This window comes from Phyllostomus discolor, chromosome 2, assembly GCF_004126475.2.
Source record: "Phyllostomus discolor isolate MPI-MPIP mPhyDis1 chromosome 2, mPhyDis1.pri.v3, whole genome shotgun sequence".
NCBI classification, from domain to species: Eukaryota; Metazoa; Chordata; class Mammalia; order Chiroptera; family Phyllostomidae; genus Phyllostomus; species Phyllostomus discolor.
Window position 1 is genome coordinate 133,694,397 of NC_040904.2, and position 19,800 is coordinate 133,714,196.

General features: G+C 44.0%; 1 long non-coding RNA gene across 1 annotated transcript; it reads left to right on the top strand.

Moving 5' to 3' along the window:
• Positions 1-1,809: 1,809 nt before the first annotated feature.
• Positions 1,810-2,284, top strand: LOC118498992. The gene is made up of 2 exons (XR_004901495.1): positions 1,810-1,900; positions 1,985-2,284. It is a non-coding gene; the product is annotated as an uncharacterized LOC118498992 (long non-coding RNA).
• Positions 2,285-19,800: the final 17,516 nt, after the last annotated feature.

Genomic DNA, 19,800 nt, shown 5'->3' on the forward strand with positions numbered 1-19,800 from the left:
CCTCCTGTCCATTTCATGTGATCATGTGTTGAGTCTTTTTACCTGAGTTTGTTGTCCACCTTCCCTGTGCTGTGTTTTGTGCTTCCTGATCAGGAAAACATCAAAGGCACCTGTTTATAGTCAACTGAACTCTGGTGAAAACAAGAGAGATGGAATAGTAAAATAAATAAGCAAGATGTGTTCCATTGTTTCTTCAAAATAGCATTCTACCTTAAAAAAAAAAAGAAAAAGAAAAAGTGGACAGAGCAAGAACAAGAAAGATTCTTGGAGATACTATGTCCTGAGGAATAAATCATTCTCAGAATCACAACAGCTGTGTGTTCCCATGTCTGTGAGAGATGTAGTGGTTAAGGGCATGGAGACAGAGCACCAAAAGTGTGGCTGTGGTGGGGACCAGAAACAGGGAGGTATTATGTAATGGGGACCAAGTTGTTTTGGGAAAATGAGCATTTCTGGATCTGGATGGTGACAATGGTTGAAAATAGAGTGCATGTCACCATTTCCATTTAAAATTGATTAGCAGGGTGAATGTTAGCTAATGTATGTTTCACCACGGATGTCAAACCAGCACTAATGAGAGGTATGCACATGTTTTCTAGGAGAGGTGGTGCCTCCTGACCCTGCAGGGTTAGAATGGAGTCAGGATTGCTGCAAGTATGCAATTTCATTCTCAGGAGCTCAATTTTGGGCAAGGACCTCAGGCAGAGTGTGCCTGTCCCACTGGTGTTTCCAGAGAAATGGAATCTGAGAACAAGGAGGGCCTGGTCCAGGATTCTGGGCCACAGGGTCCCTGAGATGAGTGCAGTGGGTGAGGTTGATGTGTGGGGTCAGGAGCTGAGGGTAAGACATGTCCTTAGGGTTCAGGGCATTACTAAGACCCGAGTGTCTCTTTGAGGGGGTTGCAATGTGAGTGACGTGTCTTCAGGGCCAGCACTCTCTACCTCATGGTGCAGCCAGGATGATGGTGAGAAGCCACAACCCCCATGAAGCTCACCATACACAGGACCCTGCTGCCCAGAATCGATGCTCCCTTCTTGGGAGACACGCTGTCACTGTGAATTTTCACTCTACAATGTCCCCCTGAGTTGGTAGCCAATGTATCCCTCTGCTTTTACATGGCATAGGAGTGACAAAAGTGACAAGGCCTTCAACAGATTCTACTCATCTGTGTCTGGTGAAACGTGAAAGGAAGGACACAGTGTGCATAGCACCTCTCTCAGCAGCAGGGCCAGGGCTGTACACCTGGCAGCAGGTACTGACCAGTGTGATCCATTCCCTGGAGCTGGGCTGACACAGAGGCTGCATCTGCACCACAACCTGTGGGACTAGGGGCCTCAGCAAGGTGTAGGGAAAGACTTTTTGTAGTTTACTCTTATTTTACATAAGTTGTTATCTTTTCATAAAATTCCATTTTCCAATCTGGCAACAATTAATCTACTTCACATGATCTTTTGGACTTGGCAGATGTTTGGACATAATGCCAATCTGTTTTGATATCCACTTGAATAATGAATAAAATTAAAAGACTATGGTCCCTCAAGCAGGCTGGCTTCAATTTTTAAATGTGGAAAGAAAGACTGTCCACTGTCATGATTCAAAATTGTCTCATGACCCAACTATGCTCCCATCTCTGATCCACTCCATCAAGTCTGAGAGAAGAAATATGCTCAAGGAACAGAAGAAGGACATGGGGCAGTGACCTAAGTCTATCCTTACTTATGAGACCAGAGTCCCCCACATGCAAATGTCCTTCTCACATCCAGTTTAAAGTGTCCATGGACTGTGGGGTCTCACAACTGTCTCCTAACAGGGGACTGAGGTTTCTCAAGAAGGCAGAGCTGTGCTCTGGGGAAGATGAGACTGCTGGGTCTCCTCCTGTGCCTGGTGACAGCCCCCCTGGGTGAGTGTCTCAGATGTTAGGGATAGTTCTATGGGCAGTGGTGAGTGTGCATGGCTGACAGGGAGTGATGTTCCTTGTCCCCAGGTGTCCTGTCTCAGGTGAAGCTGCAGGAGTCTGGTCCAGGACTGGTGAAGCCCTCACAGACCCTCTCCCTCACCTGCACTGTCTCTGGATTCTCTTTAACAAGCTGGAGTGTGCACTGGGCTCGCCAGGCTCCAGGGAAGGGGCTGGAGTGGGTAGGTATTATGTGGTATGATGGAAGTACAAACTACAACCCAGCGCTGAAATCCCGACTCAGCATCACCAGGGACACCTCCAAGAGCCAAGTTTATTTAACACTGAGCAGTCTCACAACCAAGGACACAGCCGTGTATTACTGTGCGAGAAACACAGTGAGGGGAAGTCAGTGTGAGCCCAGACACAAACCTCACTGTGGGAGGCAGGAGGGCTGGCCTGCAGGGGCCACTCAGAACACGAGGGGGCGATCTCCCCTCACCAATCATAGAGAACAGTGCCAGTGGCAGGTGTGGACCTGGTGGGAACTGAAGGAGCTTCCTCCTGGGAGCAGGGGTTTCCTCTCAGAACTCACAGCTGAATTCAGGGACCCTGCCTTCTTCTCTGTGAATCTGGTTTCTGAGGTTTTCACTGCAGACAACAAACAAGAACGTAAACATGTTTGCAGATGAAATATCACCAGGGACTACCGACCTCTTCTTCAGCAAGTCCCTGTGTTTTTTTTTTTTTTCTTTCTTTAACAATGTATATCACAATTTATTTTGAAATTATACTTAAAATGTGGCTGAGGAGCATTTGATAGAGAAGAGCAAATTCTGTGTTCATAGAGAAACATAACCACATAATTATAGACCCTTTTATTTGTGTTTGAAGAAGCCACAACCATTCCAAATGTTTTTCTAATTTTGAAGTAAGCAAACTAGGGAACACACAGGAATAGACTCTACTCAGCAATGAAAATAATGATGAGGTAACCCAGGAATCAAACCCCGTGAGTCTCAGGGATCACTCAACATGGGATGTGCCAGTCTGAGAGACTACAAAGGGACAAGTCCTGGTGCTCACAGGTCCACCCTAGGAGGACAGGGGGTGGTGGGTCTTTCTGTGCCTTTCTCACTGTGAACAGGCTGGCAGCTGCACTCTGTTTACACTGACCACACCCTCATTCTCAGCAGGGCCTGAAGAATGGACAGCTCCACAAACAAAAGCAAACATCTCCAAGCTCCTATGAATGTAGTGTCCACCACCAGGTCTGCTGTTGTCCTGACAGCATCTGTCTCCTCCAGGTACCTCTGCCCATGGATCTCCCACAAGCACAAGATCCTATGGCAGCTGAGACTCTAATGATTCCCATTTATTTCAGTGGCTTTACTCCACGCCAAGTTCTCCAGCACCTTCATATGCTGCTGGAAATGACTTCATCACCATGGAAATAGATCTGGACTGTATCTGATTCCTGATTTCTAGGAATTTTCTGAGAAAACTCTGACACGGGTTACTCACCTGATTTTTGGGACAAAGATGGCTGCACTCCACACTCAATAAGGAGCTGAGTGCTCAGATGTGATTATGTGGCAGCTCTTGTCTCCATGGCCCTGCTGTCCTGGTGGGTGAACCCTGCCAGGCAAGGCAGAATGAGAATCTCAGGGACCTAGTGTCCCAGAGAGGTGTGCTCAGGACATGACCTCCATCCCAGGAGCAATGCCAGTTGGACACAGTGAGTCCTGTAGTTTTCTGGCAGCTGCATGGATCTTAACCTTAACAGCCAGCACCTTATAGGTGAAAGCAAAAGGTGTTAATGAGAGAGGGAGGGGAGCAGGTTCAGGACTAGAGGGGAAGAACTGATACTACCACAGACAAGCTAAGTTAGGCTTTAGCTGCATGTGGGGGGCAAATTCAGATTGTCTGCAATTTTCAATCTGGTAGTCAGGATACATCTTCCTTGTTATCTGTGCAAACAGTTGTGTGAAATGCAGTGTTGGGGACCAGTGCAAAGGTGACTGTGCTGAGTCCACACCTGCACAGGTTGGAGAAGAAAGATGTGCCAGGTGGTTTGTCCGGAATGGCTGCTCCTACACTATTTTAACATTGCCCCTGTCATGTCAATTTGTCACAATAAGAACCCTTCACATGTGATGTGTCCACCACAAACCCCTGATGGAAAAACACATTGTGACTCATTCCAGGCTTGAGCTCCACAGCCAACCCCCAACTGTGACTCCACCTCATGATGGAAACTTCCAGCCAGGGAACCCCTCTTCCCCAGTTCCTGCCCCAACTCTGCAAACACCATCCTGCTGCCCGTGTCCATGAGCTGTGCTGACTCAGAGATGTCACCTCCATGGGGTCACACACAGTGCCGGTCATTCCTGATGGCTTAGTGCACATGTTCATGACATACATTTACTGAAATGATAGAGATTTATGTGATTTATCATATTTCTGTGAAGAGTTCCTGAGAAAGGGTGTTTACATGATGCATTTCCCAAATGTGATAACATATGACAATGGTATCTATGCAGAGGATAAGCATGCAGTGTCTGAACTGACTTGGTGGCACAGATACCTGACACGTGCTTGACAAACCCAGCACAGGTTTGAGGTCTTGTGAAATTGCGGATGTTCTCAGTGCTCTCCTAGGTAGGAGCCACCTGTGACATTCCCAAGACAGTGAAAATCAAAACAGATGCTCTTGTCTGTCCCTAGAACTGAGCAAGAACTCAGTGCCTGTGGGGCTACTGGATTTGAGGACATGAAATCCACAGGTGGAACATCACACAGTTCCTCCATGACTGACCAGAGAGAAGACCATCTTGGAAAGGGATCCTGAGTAACGACCAGCAGGGCCTGAGTTTTCACCTGTGATGCCTTGATCCATGCAGGAATGTCAATGAGGGTCACATAGAAGTCCAGGTGAAGGATGAGATGGTGATTCTTGCAGTGACTTACAGGTTACAGGTGACTTACTGAGAACTGAGAAACAGTGGATCTGTTTCTGTGCTGGATTCTGGGGTCTGAGGTCATCAAGGCAGGTGGTAGAAGGGGAGACAACCAGCAGAATGAACAATTGAGAAAGGATGAAATCCCAGGGTGTGTCTCACAGAGCTGTCCTCACTCACCTAACAAGTTCCACTCAGGCCTAGAATACATGTGGAGGCCTATCCGATGTGGTAGAGAGAAAGGAGACTTCAACAATATCACCATGAAAATCATCAGTGTGTGTGTGTGTGTGTGTGTGTGTGTGTGTGTGTAACTGAGTAGTAGAAATGTGGTGGGATTAGGGCCCCATGCAGTGTCCTCAGATGGGACCTTCAAACGGAGGAATCTGAGGACAACAGAGGCTTCCAAAGGCCCCAAGAGCTTCCAGACTCAGAAGTGTTGGCTGAGTCAGTGCATCAGGCAGCTCCAGGAAAGGGGCTCCCTGGTGGCTCATAGAGCCCTTGTTTGGAGGCTCCCTGCAGAGTCACTGGGGTTTGGTAAGGTCAGTTCTCTGTGCCTAGAGATGTCCCAGCACATGGTGTCCCTGTGGGAGCATCCTGAAGTCAGTGTCCAGTCATGAGAGGTTCATGCCATCTCAGCCCAAACAGGACTCTCCCCTGCAGTGTAAAGGTGGGTCAGCAGGGGGCACCTAGGACTCAGGAGGGCTTCTGTCCCAGGAGAAGATGCAGAGGGAGCCTGGGAAGTAGTTTATCTGAGGACCTGTATGTTTTTCTTCTGAAAAATCATCCAAAGTAAGATTGGGCTTGAGATGACTGTAAGTATCCTATTCCCTCAGAGCATTTTTCAAACTCAATAAGATATGACAACTATAGACAATGAGGGTATTTGTGTGGTTACTTTATACCCAAATTGTAAGAACCTAGGGCAGGGATGGTTTTATTAACTCACTAGGGGCAGCAATTTAGAGACATACTGATCCAGAAATTACACATGCAGGTACCAAGGCCAGATTGGTACCACTGGTCCCTGTGTCAGGGAAAGGTGGGCTCACAATGAGGAGCATGTCCTGTGGTGGCTTCTTTCTCAGTGGGAGGAGCTATTTCGGCACAGAGCTCAGGGACCTGCCAGGGGACACATATCCTCCATAGTGTGTTAGGAATTAGTCCATCAGACTCCCCTTATGCATTGTCCTTGTGCCCTCTGATTCTCTCAGGTTGGGTGAGGACTTCAACCTTTAAACAACCTTCCTCAGGACAATGGAAATGAGAAGAGGTGGACTAGGTTAAATGAGGGTCAACCTGTGCCCTGAGAGTCTCACACAAAAACCACACCCTCCCCTACAGAAGACATGATGGCACAGCCCCTCACCATGGACTAGAGCTGGAGAGCTCTCTTCCTGGTGGTTGTGGCTACAGGTATTGGGCCCCTTAGCTCCTGGGTCTGGGAAGGGACAAGGGAGTCTTAAGAGGGATTTCCATCCACTCCAGCCTCCTCTCCACAGGTGTCTACTCCCAGGTGGGTCTGGTGAATTCTGGGGCTGTGGTGAGGAAGCCTGGAGCCTCAGAGAAGATATCCTTCAAAGCTTTTGGATACATGATCACCAGCTAAGCTATGTTCTGGGTGAGACAGGCCCCAGGAGATGGCCTGCAATACATTGTCCAGATCAACATGAAAAGTCAGAAGCACATGTATGCCCAGGGCTTCTCAGAACAAGTTTTCTCCTGCATGGAAACCTCTGCCAGCATAGACTATCTGCATGTAAATGGTCTGAAGTCATGGACACCACCATGCGTTACTATGCAAGTGACACAGTGTGATGACCCTCAACCTTAGTGTGTCACCAACACTGAGAAGTGGGACAACTTGGCTGGGATGAGGGGATGGCAGGGTAATGGACCACCTGACTTCCTGAAACACAGTCAGGAATTTGAGACCAGAAACGTTTCTGCCAAAGGCACATCAGACTCAGGACAAGTTTTCAAGAGACCAGATGCACTATAAGAGAGATACAGAGAATATGCTCCTGAATCAGCCCCTGTTACTTTTTGTGATTGTGCAGGGAGCACATTTGGAGCCTTTTGGTCCTCTGAATGAAGCACTTCATTGAGATATCATCTGGGAATCCTTGGTCATGTTCATCTTTGGGGACTTAAATGAGGTGTCTTCCTAGCAAGTTCTAGGACATTCCTTTATTTATGATCAATTCAGTTCTTGGGGAAAAGTAAGTACATAAGTGAAGGGGAGATTTCTATCTTCTTCCTTCTGACCAAGCATCACAGAGATGACCTTTGGCATCAAAGTCGAGGGTTGGCAGGTATTCCAGGTCCCAACACTGTTCATGACATCACAGCATTCTTTCTGTCCTCACTCATGGTGTGATAATAAGGACTCCCTTCACCTGAGACAACAGCTCTGTGAATTTCCCTTTCCCTGGACCAGTACTAATGTCATGTCACAGCAGAGAGCAGGGTGGGGTATCATTGACAGGAGAAAACACACATGCAGCCTGTACTATGTTCCCATGTGAACTGAAACGCTTATCATACACCTAGCCCTGAAATCCACACACATTTTTCCTTGTGCATTCTGGAGGTCAGAGAGAATGTGTCATCTCAAATGAGGTGTATGCACCATCTATGGTAATTCATCCCCATGCAGTGTTCCCTTCCCCATTTTGAACATCGACATAATCAGTACAATGGGTTCAAGTTCAGTGGATGCCCGTCATGCATGGCCATGGTGACAGGCTCCCATGGGTCACATGCAGACATAAATAGGGACTGTGAGAGAGAGGAGATGGTTCTTATGAAATTAACTATCAAAGAAACAGGGGCCTCAACACAAACCTTCTCCTGCTCCCTGATGAAAGCTACATCACAAGTCCACATAAACACAGATCCTGATTCTGAGCCATACGCTGATCCCACAATGATGAACACTTTAATATAAAGTAAGTCCACGAGCTCCAGTAATGGGAACTTATTTGAATGCTTTATTAATCCTCTAATAAATGGATAAATAAAAAATAATGCTCTTCATGCCAATTATGCTTTTATTTGTATCTGCTATTTTCTATTAGTGTTTTGCATCAAAGTCTTTCATAATCTGACTTCTAAAATCTCAACATACTTACTCCCCACTTTCTAAATAAATCTTCACCTAAGCAAACCTAGCCGTGACTAAGTTTCTTCAGTGTCATAACTGTTTGAACCTGCTTTTAACACAGAGATTAAGAAATAAAAATAAAAATGAGGCAGTGAAGATCCTGCAGTCAGCCCAAAACGCCACTAAAAAAAAAAAAAAAACCTGTCCCAGGTAGCACTGTCTGCTTCTCTGAAGAGTTCACACTTCTGTCTCCCAATGACCCACACAGACACTCCACCTCCTCCAACACTGAGTCCACGTTCTCTAGGGTTGCACTCTCTCCTTACTTGGCACTGTGATTGCTGCATAGAGGAACTAGGGACAGATGGAAATTTCTGTGACCCAAACTGGCACTTCCTGCACTTTTAATGATTCCTGTGGTTGTAAGCATTTAATTCCTTTGGTAAGTTTATATCTGGTGTATTTCAAAGGCATCTCTCATTTTAAATACCTCCATTTTATGAAAATTTACTCCCATTGGTCATATACACTTCTCATGGACCTGTTGGGCCAGTGAGGATGGCACAGGATCAAATGTGGGGAGTAATTTTTGACAAACACCTTTAGACATGTCAAACACTGGGACCATGGCATTTATGTCACCATTCAACTCCAGAGCTCCATATATAGCAGGAGGACATGCAAATAGGGCCCCTCTGCTCATGAAAAGCAGCCCAGCCCTGACCCTGCAGCTCTGGGACAGGAGCCCAGATTAGGATACTGAGGTGTCCCCCGTTCCTGGTCAGCATAAAACACAGACCTCTCAACATGTAGTTTGGACTCAGCTGGGTTTTTCTTGTTGCTACTTTAAGAGGTGATTTATGGAGAACAAGAGACACTAAGTATGTGAGTTGAAATGACTGAGAGGAAAAGTGGAAATGTGACAGTTTCCAGACAAAGATGACTTTGTGTTTGCTGGTGTCCAGTGTGAGGTGCACCTGGTGGAGTCTGGGGGACTTGGTGAAGCATGGGGGGGGATCTCGGAGACTCTCCTGGGCAATATCTGGACTCACTGTTAGTAACTACAACATGAACTGGGCCTGCCAGGCTCCAGGGAAGGGGCTGGAGTGGGTCTCACACATCGGTTATCCTAGGGGTGGTAACAAATACCAGGCCAATTCTGCGAATGGTCAATTCACCATCTCCAGAGAAAACACCAAGAATGAGGTTTACCTGAAAATGAACGCTCTCAGAGCAGAGTACACAGCCTTGTATTACTGCATGAGAGGCTCAGTGAAGGAACTCAGGGTGGGACTAGACACACACCTCCAGCAGGGGGCGGGGTGGGACCATTGGAGGGAGGCTGAGCATCCCTGAACACAGGGACAATCCTAGGAGAGTTTGCAGGTGGAGTTTTGCTCTGTTTTCCGGTTTGGTTTCTTCTTCTTGTAACAGTTTCCCTCAGGCAACCTCTCTGCTTTCCTGACTGTATGCTCACCTCTGAATTCTCTGAGTCAGAAATGTCTATTGTAAAGACAGACAAGCAGGATAGCCCTCCAAAATGGGATTGGGTCCCGGTCTGTACCTCTCACCCCTACTTGTTTTTAGCAGCTCCAGGGAGAGCCCAGGTCTTTTATAATAAATCAGCAAAAGTTTATTCTCTGCCTGTCCCAGCAGTCTCCATGTATGCCAGCTGCCTTAGTCACCTCAGCATTACTCAGTTAAGCCTCACTATGGTCTATATTGTTAGAAGACAAACTCAAGTATAGGTGCCCGTTGATGTAACGAGAGAATGGGAAGATCCCAATGGCATTATAGCGCTTAACAATGCACTGTCCTCCTTACAAGTCCAATGGTTAATTGGCACCCTAATTGCATTCATTGTCTCTGTTATAGTTGTCCCAGCTACTGCTGCCATGGCAGCTGCTATCCTCATTGACTCAGCTCAAACTGCTCAGACTGATGTTCTCTTAAGCAATTCCACCCTAGAGATGTTCCAACAGGCCCAGATTGGTCAAGAGATCCTTACTCACCTCTTTGCAGTCGAATCAGCCCTCAACTGTATTTGCTAAGGCCAGGATGTGCTAGTGACTGGTCAGAAGCTGACCTGTGACCCTGATTTCTTCAAACTGTGTGTCACCCTCCTCCAGTGGAACTCCAGCCAATACTCCTAGAGTGATATTCAACATCGCCTAAGAGGAGCATTTCCCACCAATTTAAAGAGACAAATTAATAAATTGCAACTGGGTTTACGCCAGCCGATACAGAACATTCAAAGCTTAACTAAGCAGGAGATTTTTCAAACGTTCCATGATAATTTCGGCTAGCTAAACCCAAAAAATTTGGTTTGTTGGACTCCACCTGAGACCTGGATCACTATAGCTGCTGGTTGTTTACTGATTCTAATAATGCTTTCTGTACTTCACTGCATTTACAAATTATTTGCCCAGGGGTGTAAAAGATACCAGCAAGTAGTAAGTCTTGTGGGATCCATCACCACAACAGTCCTAACAAACAGAAAAAAAAAAAGAGGGGAATTGTAGGGGTCCAGTTTGTTTTGGTCTGGCAAATGTGACTCAGCCCTGTATGGAAAACCTATAGGAGTGAAGTGGTGGGCAGGAGCCAGACCCTCAAACCAGGTTTTCCACTGAGAATCAGGCCTAGAAAATGAATACAGACTGCTATGGCTTTCTCTGGGTAAAACTCCCTTGCCCTAGTCTGAAATAGTATATATTTATTGTCTATCTTCAAGGTAATTTCCAAAGCCTGTGTGAATTTTCCCAAAGATGGAACTAATTGAGTTGCTACCTTTCCTTCTGCATTTGTTATTTCCATTTCCTTGATTATACCTAAAATGCAGACAACACTCTTCTATGTAATAGATAATAAACCCTTCTTTGATGTAAGACCTGGGAAAAACAATAAAAACACTCCCCAGGCAAGGGTTGGTGCGTTTCCCCCTTGAGAGAGTGGCCAAGGTGTTCTCCACTTGACAGAAGTAGTCATAGGACTCTGAACTTAAGAGAGTACCACACCTTCCCTATTTCTCCCACAGGACTGCTGTACTCTGTGCATTTGCTTTCATCTTCAGTCACAACACACAGACTCTGCTGGCCAGAGTCTGCCACAGGAACTCCATTTTGACCCAGAAAATTCACTGCTGGAATTCCATAAGAACCCGGAGACACAAATGCACAATGCATTATCAAACGCTATGTCTGAAAAATATTGTATCCTGAATATACAGGACTTTCCACATGTTCTGGGAATCCAGAGCCTTCTGATCAGAGGCCCACTGCTCCAGAGAGGATGGAGTGAAGAGGGTGCTTTGAGCATCACAGTGACCTTCCCTCTGAGCAAAACTTCCCCTCCCAAAGCCACAGCTGCAACCACCATGTACTCGGGTTCTTGTAAAAGTTTGGACCCGTGGGCAACATATTTGGAAAACCATGGAGCCTCTGCCCCAAGCAGCCCCCATCCCGCCCCGTTCTGACTCCTCTGTTGTCTGCTAAGGCCCTGGGCTGTTTTTCTTCCTCCCCCTGACAAAGGCTGCGCATTTTCAGGGGCAATGGTGATGAGGCTGCCCACCGACTTTTGACCGAACGGATCTCCAACTGCATTTGAAAAGGAAAATATCTTTCCAATGTAACAAACGACATAAAAATAATTATTACTTAACCAATAACTAATTTATGAATCAAAATGGCAATTAACTCAGTGTGAAGAATGTTTCAGTTAGGCAGAAAACACATTCACCCCGTTAGAGAAGGTTATGTGGGAAAGCAAATTACAATTGGTTGTTCAGTAAATATAAAATCAAAGTAAAAGGAATTAGGAGAATTTGAAAGGTATTTTAACCAAGCAACAGCAGCTCAATGAATCATGCTTCCCGACTACCAGACAAGTCTCACCAATAGGCCAGAAATCCAGTCAACAGGGACACACCTCCTTTCGCAAGGACTATACATTCTCACCCTGCAACTCTTTGGAAATCTTTATTCTCCAGCTGATCTCAACACTCTTTTGTATTTGTTTTCTCTAGTTCTTTATCTTTAGAAAAGAAACCTACTGAACAGCCATTTCCAGGAGGCACTCACTCCACTTTGTATGGGTCCTCACATGAGAGCCTTTTCCTGGTGATCCCTTAATGTAATTCAGTTCCTAAGTGACTCACTTCAGAGTCTCGAGAAATAATCTATTTGGCTCAGACAAATCGTTAGTCATGTTGGGGTCAACATTTTAAAAACTACTCTATTGTTTATGTGGAAGTCAATGGTAGAGGGAGACAAAGAATTGTACAAGAAAGTCAGTTGAGGCTTTGGGAAATGAAGTGGTTTCTAACATAGAAGGATACGTGTGGAGAAGCAGAGATTGTCATATTGAGTGTGCATCTAGATATGCCCCCTTACCCTTAGATAGTCCACTTCCAAATAAAAAAAAAAAAACTCCTTTACATTTTTGTTTATATTTATAATCCCCTTTATATTGGAAGTACATAATAGTAAATAAAAGGTTGTGCTACTAAATAGCACAGCCTAGGCTTGATTTCCAAACCCCCTGTTTAGTGTATTAACTTTACTCATCTCAGGTTTTTCATTATTCTTGTATCTACCTCATAAATGTTGTCAAGAGGATTAAATGTAATAATATTCATTAAGTCCTTACCACAGTGCCAGTGCCTAGAACATATTAAACACATAAATATTAGAAATAATAATGTTATTATTTAACCAGTGACAGAAGCTTATGACAGTAGTAGTACAAAGTTTTCAAATGCACTGAATACTATAAATCTTTCCTATTTTGAAAGAAAAATAAGTTCTCAAGAGGATGATACAGAAGAGGGCCAGTGTGAAGTCCTCTAGTAACTCTACCTCCTAAGCAATAAGGCTTTGTCCACACTGCTGGCCAAATATATTGCTAGAATGCCAAGTGACTTAACTATCACTTTCTAAGGTTAATACAGAGCCCCACAGGAAATAAAGAAAAATAACATTTCATAGTCAAATAGGACTAGACAATACTTTCCAACCCTTTGGAAAGTTACAATGCACATTATCATATTAAGAATAATAAATATTTTATCAAAATTAGATCAAATTTTCTTTACTAGTCTTATTTGACAACCATCAGCCCTTCTATGCACACTTTTTTTTTTATTTCATGTTTATTATCTCGCAAAAATAATATTCTGGCAGAGTACTTTGTGAACACTTCCTTAGGCAGAGATTCCAGAGCAACTGGTCTCTTCCTCCTTTATACTTTGAAATATATACAAAAAACTGAAAAATACCCCCACAGATCACCTGGAAGATGATTTTTGACTCTTAAATCTTGCCCTCAACTGCAAGGTCATCTTTATTATAGCAAGCACAACAATGACACCTCTGCCCCAGAAATATTTCCATGCAATGGTCCTCAGAACCTGCGAATATGTTACCTTAAATGACAAATGAAACTTTGCAGATGTGATTTGATTAAGGATAAGGATTCTGAGATGGAAAGATTACCCTGGATTATCATGGTGGGCCCAATTGGACCCTTAAAAGTAAAGATCCTTTCCTGGCTGAGATATACAACCATGAAAGTAGAATCGCAGAGGTGTACATGACAAGGAATTGATCTGCCTTTATTAACTTTGAAGATGCAGGAAGGGGATCATGAACCAAGAAATACAGCAGCTTCTAGAACTGGAAATGGCACTTTGCTTAGAGCCATCAAGAACACACAGAGACCTAATCCTCCAACCACAAAGAAATGAATTCTGCCAATAACACACAAAAAATAAACAAATCCTCCTCTACAGCCTATAGAGGGGGAAACTGCCTGATAACACCTTGATTTCTGCTTACTGAGACCTATCTCAAATTTCTACATACAGCTAGATAAAATAAGAAGGCATTGAAGTAAAATAATATTATAATGTATTGAAGTAAAACAATAGAACATATTGAAGGTATTGAAGTAAAATAATAAGATAATAAAATTGTTTAAAGCATTTCACTTTATGATAATTTCTTACAGGAGCAACAGATAGTGGGCACAATCATTATCTTTATATATAATAGCTTTGATTATTTAATGTATGCCAGACTCATATATATTCATTAAGTATGAACATATATTAATCCAATCATCCATTAATCACTCTATTAATGTCCACAACTATGCTAAGAGATATGTGTTATTATATTCCTTATTTGTGTGGTGGAAACTGAGGCACAGAGTGTAGGAAATGTCCCAGGGTTCAAGTAGTAAGTGGCAGAGCTAAAATTCAAATTCAAGCCATGTATCTGACTCCAGACACTGATTTGTGAAGAATACCAGCTCAGTGAGGATCATTCTCCAGGAAATAGTAGTTTACATAATATTGACTCTTCTAGTAAAATTAAATTATAAATCTTTATCTTCATATTTATTTTAGACTTCAAAATTTCTATTCCTTTTCAGATGATGCAAATATCAGGACCAAGAAAAACATGGATTGTCCTAATTTTATTAGCTTAACTTCAATTTTATACACACACATTTATGTTTCCAATTCATTATAAACCTTGATTTTCTAAGAAAAAATCTCCATACTCTTTCAAAACCCTCAATCATCATTGGCAAAATATTAGACATCTGAGTGTTCTATTTATATAACAGTTCTCTACTATAAATTCAGGTAATTTATAAATTAATTAAATGTGAGCCTATTATGTGCTCAGTATTGGAGGTAACAGAAGTATTAAAAGAAGTATAAAGGTGTACCCTTGGACTTCATAATCTGTACGGGTTTAAGAAAATAAAATATTCACATCAAAATAAATTTCTATTAAATTCTCAGCTGGTAGTAATTTCCTCCTTTCCCCGCCAGGAAAAAAAAGATTACTCTTTTTTTTAAGATTTTATTTATTTATTTTTAGAGAGGGAAGGGAAGGGGGGGAGAGAGAGAGGGGGAGAGAGAGGGGGGGAGAGAGAGAGAGAGAAAGAGAGAGAGAGAGATCAATGTGCGGTTGCTGGGGGTTCTGGCCTGCCACCCAGGAATGTACCCTGGCTGGGAATCCAACCTGGGACACTTTGGTTCCCAGCCCGTGCTCAATCCACTGAGCTACGCCAGCCAGGGTGATTATTCTTATAATAGATATGGAACAAGATAGAGAATATTCATTCCATAGTTTAGTATTGAATAAACTAGAAGCCAATTCATGTATTACTATCTGTTTTAGATCACTTTTCTCAACTTTTGAAGTAACATGTACATAATCTAGGATTGAACATCAAGTTACATGGTTGGAAACACACACACATACCCACACACAGAAGTGTATAACACAAACACACACATATATGTTCCCTTCATAGGGGAAGAAACCTTTTCTTTCTTTACTACTAAGTTCTCTGGCTGGTCTAATAATTAAATTGACATAAAACAGATTAATAGGAGGAAAACTAATTTCATATGTTCAGGAGCTTATAAAAATATAACACTCAAAGAAGTAACCAAAACAAGCAGCTTTAACACCTTTTATATGAGGAAACAATAAATTTGTGAAAATGGGTTTCAGTTTGTAGTAGTAAATTAATGAAGTAGTAACAATATTTGTTTGTACAGCTTTCTCAGCCCTAAATCCCCCCTCCTGGTACAGGTTAAATACCTTTCACATGAGAGATTTATTTCCTCCTTTCAGGGTTACAGGGGACAGTCAGAATGTCCATTTTGCACTGGCTCTTTTTTAAGTAACTTTAATTCAAAATAATCAATATTAAAATGGCATATTTTAGGTGGTATATTCTATCTCCCTCTCCTTCCAACCTAACTTCATATAATCTAGCCCTCCTACCCCTAAAGCAGCCCCCAAATATATTCAGGAACCTGATTCATATACTTCATATGTATACACAAATATGCAAAGCATGATTCCTTCCAACTACCTAGGATGGCAAGTCCCAAATTCCCTATAAGGACTAGCCTTCTATAACCATGGAAATAACCCTGAATAAATCTCTGAAGAAACATTGTAATGTCTGTTGAAATGTAAAGGACAAATGTGACACAGAAATCCACTAAGTTCTCGCTCTTTGAAGGGACCACATCTGATAGCTATTAAGCCAGCAGAATTGTTCAATTTGTATCTTTTTCAGATTGCCTATCTTGAGCAGCTTGGGTCTGTTTATACACTCCAGGATTTAACCATCAACATTATCTCACCTGCAATTCCAATTTACAATTCAGCCAATTAGTCATAGTCCCTCTCCATATAGAGCTCACGAAGAAATGAGTCACCCTGTTTACCCAAGACAGAACAGTATATGAAAAACGTGTTTTCTGAAAATCTAAAATGGCAAAGGAATGTATGGAAGCTACACTAACCTCCTACCAGGAATTGCAATCTGGAATTACAACTAAATTATAGAGAAATCATCCCGAATACTCAACTAAACATTAGCTGGTGAGAAGCTGTATAACCAAGGACAGAAAGAAGAAACAACTTCACTACAATACTGGTAGGGAGTGCAGAGGCAGCCTGAGAAGGCTGGCTGGGCTCCCATGGATGGCAGCTAAACTTCCAGAGGAATATTTCAGCAGCCAGGGCACTCCCCCTGAGCATTATGGGGTCTAAACCCCAAGTTGGTCTCCATAGCCAACAGCACCAGAGCCAGAAAGGAACCCAGATAATATTCAGTTGTGAAAAGCAGCAGTGTTTCCACCTGCCAGGGAGAGATGACTGGAGATGCAGAGGGCCTCGTAAAGGTCCAACACACAAAATTCCATCTGCAGCCACTTACGCTGGGATCTGGCAGAGTGGAATAGAGATGCTTGAGGAGAGTCTGGGGTTGGTGGCTCTGGGGAGAGAACTGAAGGAACACTTTCCAGGAGCTCTGTGCTGAGACATTTTCTGTACTGTAGTAGCCATCTTTCTCAGGCAGAGCACCCCTTTCCAAGTTGCATCAGGCTGAGGGGAAATCATAGTCCTGCCCTCAGTAATTAATCTGCCCCACCCTGTGCTGCTTAAGCTGAACTATTGCTTACAGCTTAAAGCTATACCATTGATTAGTTTAAAAATTAAGGTGGAAAATACAAAGAAGCAGGCAAAATGGGAAGACAGAAAAACAGTCTGCAAATGAAAGAACAAGAGACTTCTCCAGAACAAGAACTTAGATGAAATGGAGGCAAGCAATTTATCAGGTAGAGAGTTTAGAGTAATGATTATAAGGATACTCAACAACATGAAAAAAGACACAGGGATCATAAAAAAGGACCAGTCAGAAATAAAGAATGCAGTAACTGAAATAAATAATTCAATGGAGGAATAAATAGTAGGTTAGATGAGACAGAGGATCAAATCAATGATTTGGATGACAAGGTAGAAAAAAAAAACACTCAGGCAGAGCAGTAAAAAGAACACTTTTACACTGGTGTTAGGAATGCAGGCTGGTTCAGCCACTGTGGAAAGCAGTATGGGGATACTTCAAAAGATTAAAATTAGATCTGCTTTTTGATCCAGAGATCCCACTTCTGGGAATATATCTTAAGAATCCCAAAACCCTCTTTGAAAAAACATAAGTACCCCTATATTTACTACAGTTATTTATAATCACCAGTACATGGAAGCAGCTCAAGTGTCCATCAGTAGATGAATAGATAAATCAACATTGGGTATTTACACAATAGAATATCACTCAGCTGTAAAAAAGAAGAGAATTTTACCCTTTGTGACAATATAGATGGACGTGGAAAACATTGTGCTAAGTAAGAGAAAGACAAAGATGTGATTTCACTCATATGTGGAATCTAATGAATGTAAGGAGTAGGGAAAAAAAAAACTTAGACCATTAGACCATGAGAAAATAGGAACCTAGCTAGTCAGAGCCAGGAGATTACTAGGTTACTGAACAAACATCCTGCCTTCCCGCCTTATGCAAGAATGCTTGGTTTGAAATTCCCACGCATGTGTGGTCTCTGTAAGCAAATAGCTAACCGCTACATCAGCTTCTGGGAAATGTTTGCTTGCTTGCTTGTGCCAAAACCCCTATATAAGGACCTGGATGTGAACGCTCGGCGCGGCTCTCTTCTGCAACCCTTGTGGGTACCGTGTCACCGGACGCTTTCTAGAGTTCGCCCCTGTGCAGGTTAAACTTGGCCAATAAAGCAACATCTCTGATACCCAAAAAAAGTCTCCGCCATTTGTTCTCACATTTGCTGAATGCAACATTTGGAGGTCCCAGTGAGATCTCCCTTGGTGAAGTTTCGGTTTGGAGACCCAGAGGGCCAGAGTAAGTATTTATGGAAGGATCCTTTTTTATTTCTGGTTTCTGAGCTCCGGAGCAAATAACCCTGGGTAGTAGGCGGGACGCTGCTGGAAGTCTACCCAGGGACCTCTCTGGGCGGGACGCTGCTCCTGGAATCTGGTTTCTGTCATTGAATAGAGACGGGTCATGTTAGATTCCCTTCCTTTTGTGCCGTGCTGCGCTGCGATTAGCTTTAGTTTGTAGGCGATACGGCTAGAGTGTGTGTAAATGAATGTGTCGGTAGACCCATGGGAAAGCCTACAGGGCATGAGAGGGCCCTAACCTGTGAATCCTGTGTCAGATCACACGGCATAACGATTGGCAGTTTAACCTGGACTCTGATCGGGCAACCTTAGCCAAGATCGGCATCACCTCGCAAGAGGACAGGCCAGATGGGCGAGCAACTGAGCTCTGTAACTTGTTTGTCTGTGTGGTGTGTTGCATGTTAGGTACATCCAAGGTTTGTGTCTTCATGGAATTGCCTTGTCTGTTGCCTTGTCTGTCTGTGTGGTGTGTTGGTCATTTTTAATTTAAGCCCTCCCAGAATGGGGCAGCAAGAATCAATGCCCGGCTCCCCACTTGATTGTCTCTTAAATAATTTTTCTGATTTCTAGAGGTGGGCCCAAGGCTATGGCGGACCACCGCTGGATCCTGAGTTCCTGTGGACGCTAAGCCAGTTGGAATGGCCCACCTTTCATGTGGGATGGCCCGCTGAGGGTACTTTTGATCTGCCTATGTTGTTTGCAGTGTGGGCCACAGTATACAGGGTTCCCCATCCCGACCAATTCGTTTATATTGATGTTTGGGTAGACATTGAAACAGAAAGGCCTGGGTACATAAAGAAGTGCCCGTGAGGGAGCCAGCGGGGGAGGCGGGCGATTTGCCTGGCCACACCTAAAAATGGGGGAAAGGGAAAAGGCACAGCACCTGCCCCTGAACCTCCCTGAGCTCAGCCTAGGTTTTACCCAGTTTTGTCCGGTCCACCGGAGGACCATCTAGACCCAGTGAATGCACCTCCTCCTTACCCTCGTAGGGAGGAGCCAGATTCCTCTCTGTCGGGGGTCGACGGACTTATGAGCCCGCCACACACTCAGGGAGGGGCCATTTACACATCAGGAGGGGCCGACATCTTGCCCCCAGCAGGGGGGCGGGGCCCTTTTGCCCGCGGGGGGAGTGGCCACCATCTTGCCTCTCCGGGAGGTGCCCCCGGCGCCAGATGCTCCGCCGCAGGCGCCCCCATGGTTCATCTATGTCCCCTTTTCTACTAGTGATTTATATAATTGGAAGCACCAGAATCCCCCATTTTCTGAGAAACCCCAGGGATTGATTTCCCTCCTAGAGACTATTTTCAGGATTTACCAGCCAACCTGGGATGATTGTCAGCAGATTTTGCAGACTCTCTTCACATCAGAGGAAAGAGACCATATTGTGAGGGAGGCTGCAATAGCTATACTCAGAGAGGAGGGAGAAACTATGGCTGGAAGAGGGGAGGTTGAGGACATCCTTCCATCTCAACCCCCTGCTTGGGACCCCAACACTACTGGGGGAAGGGATGTGCTCCTGCAGTATCGCTGGGCTCTTCTCAG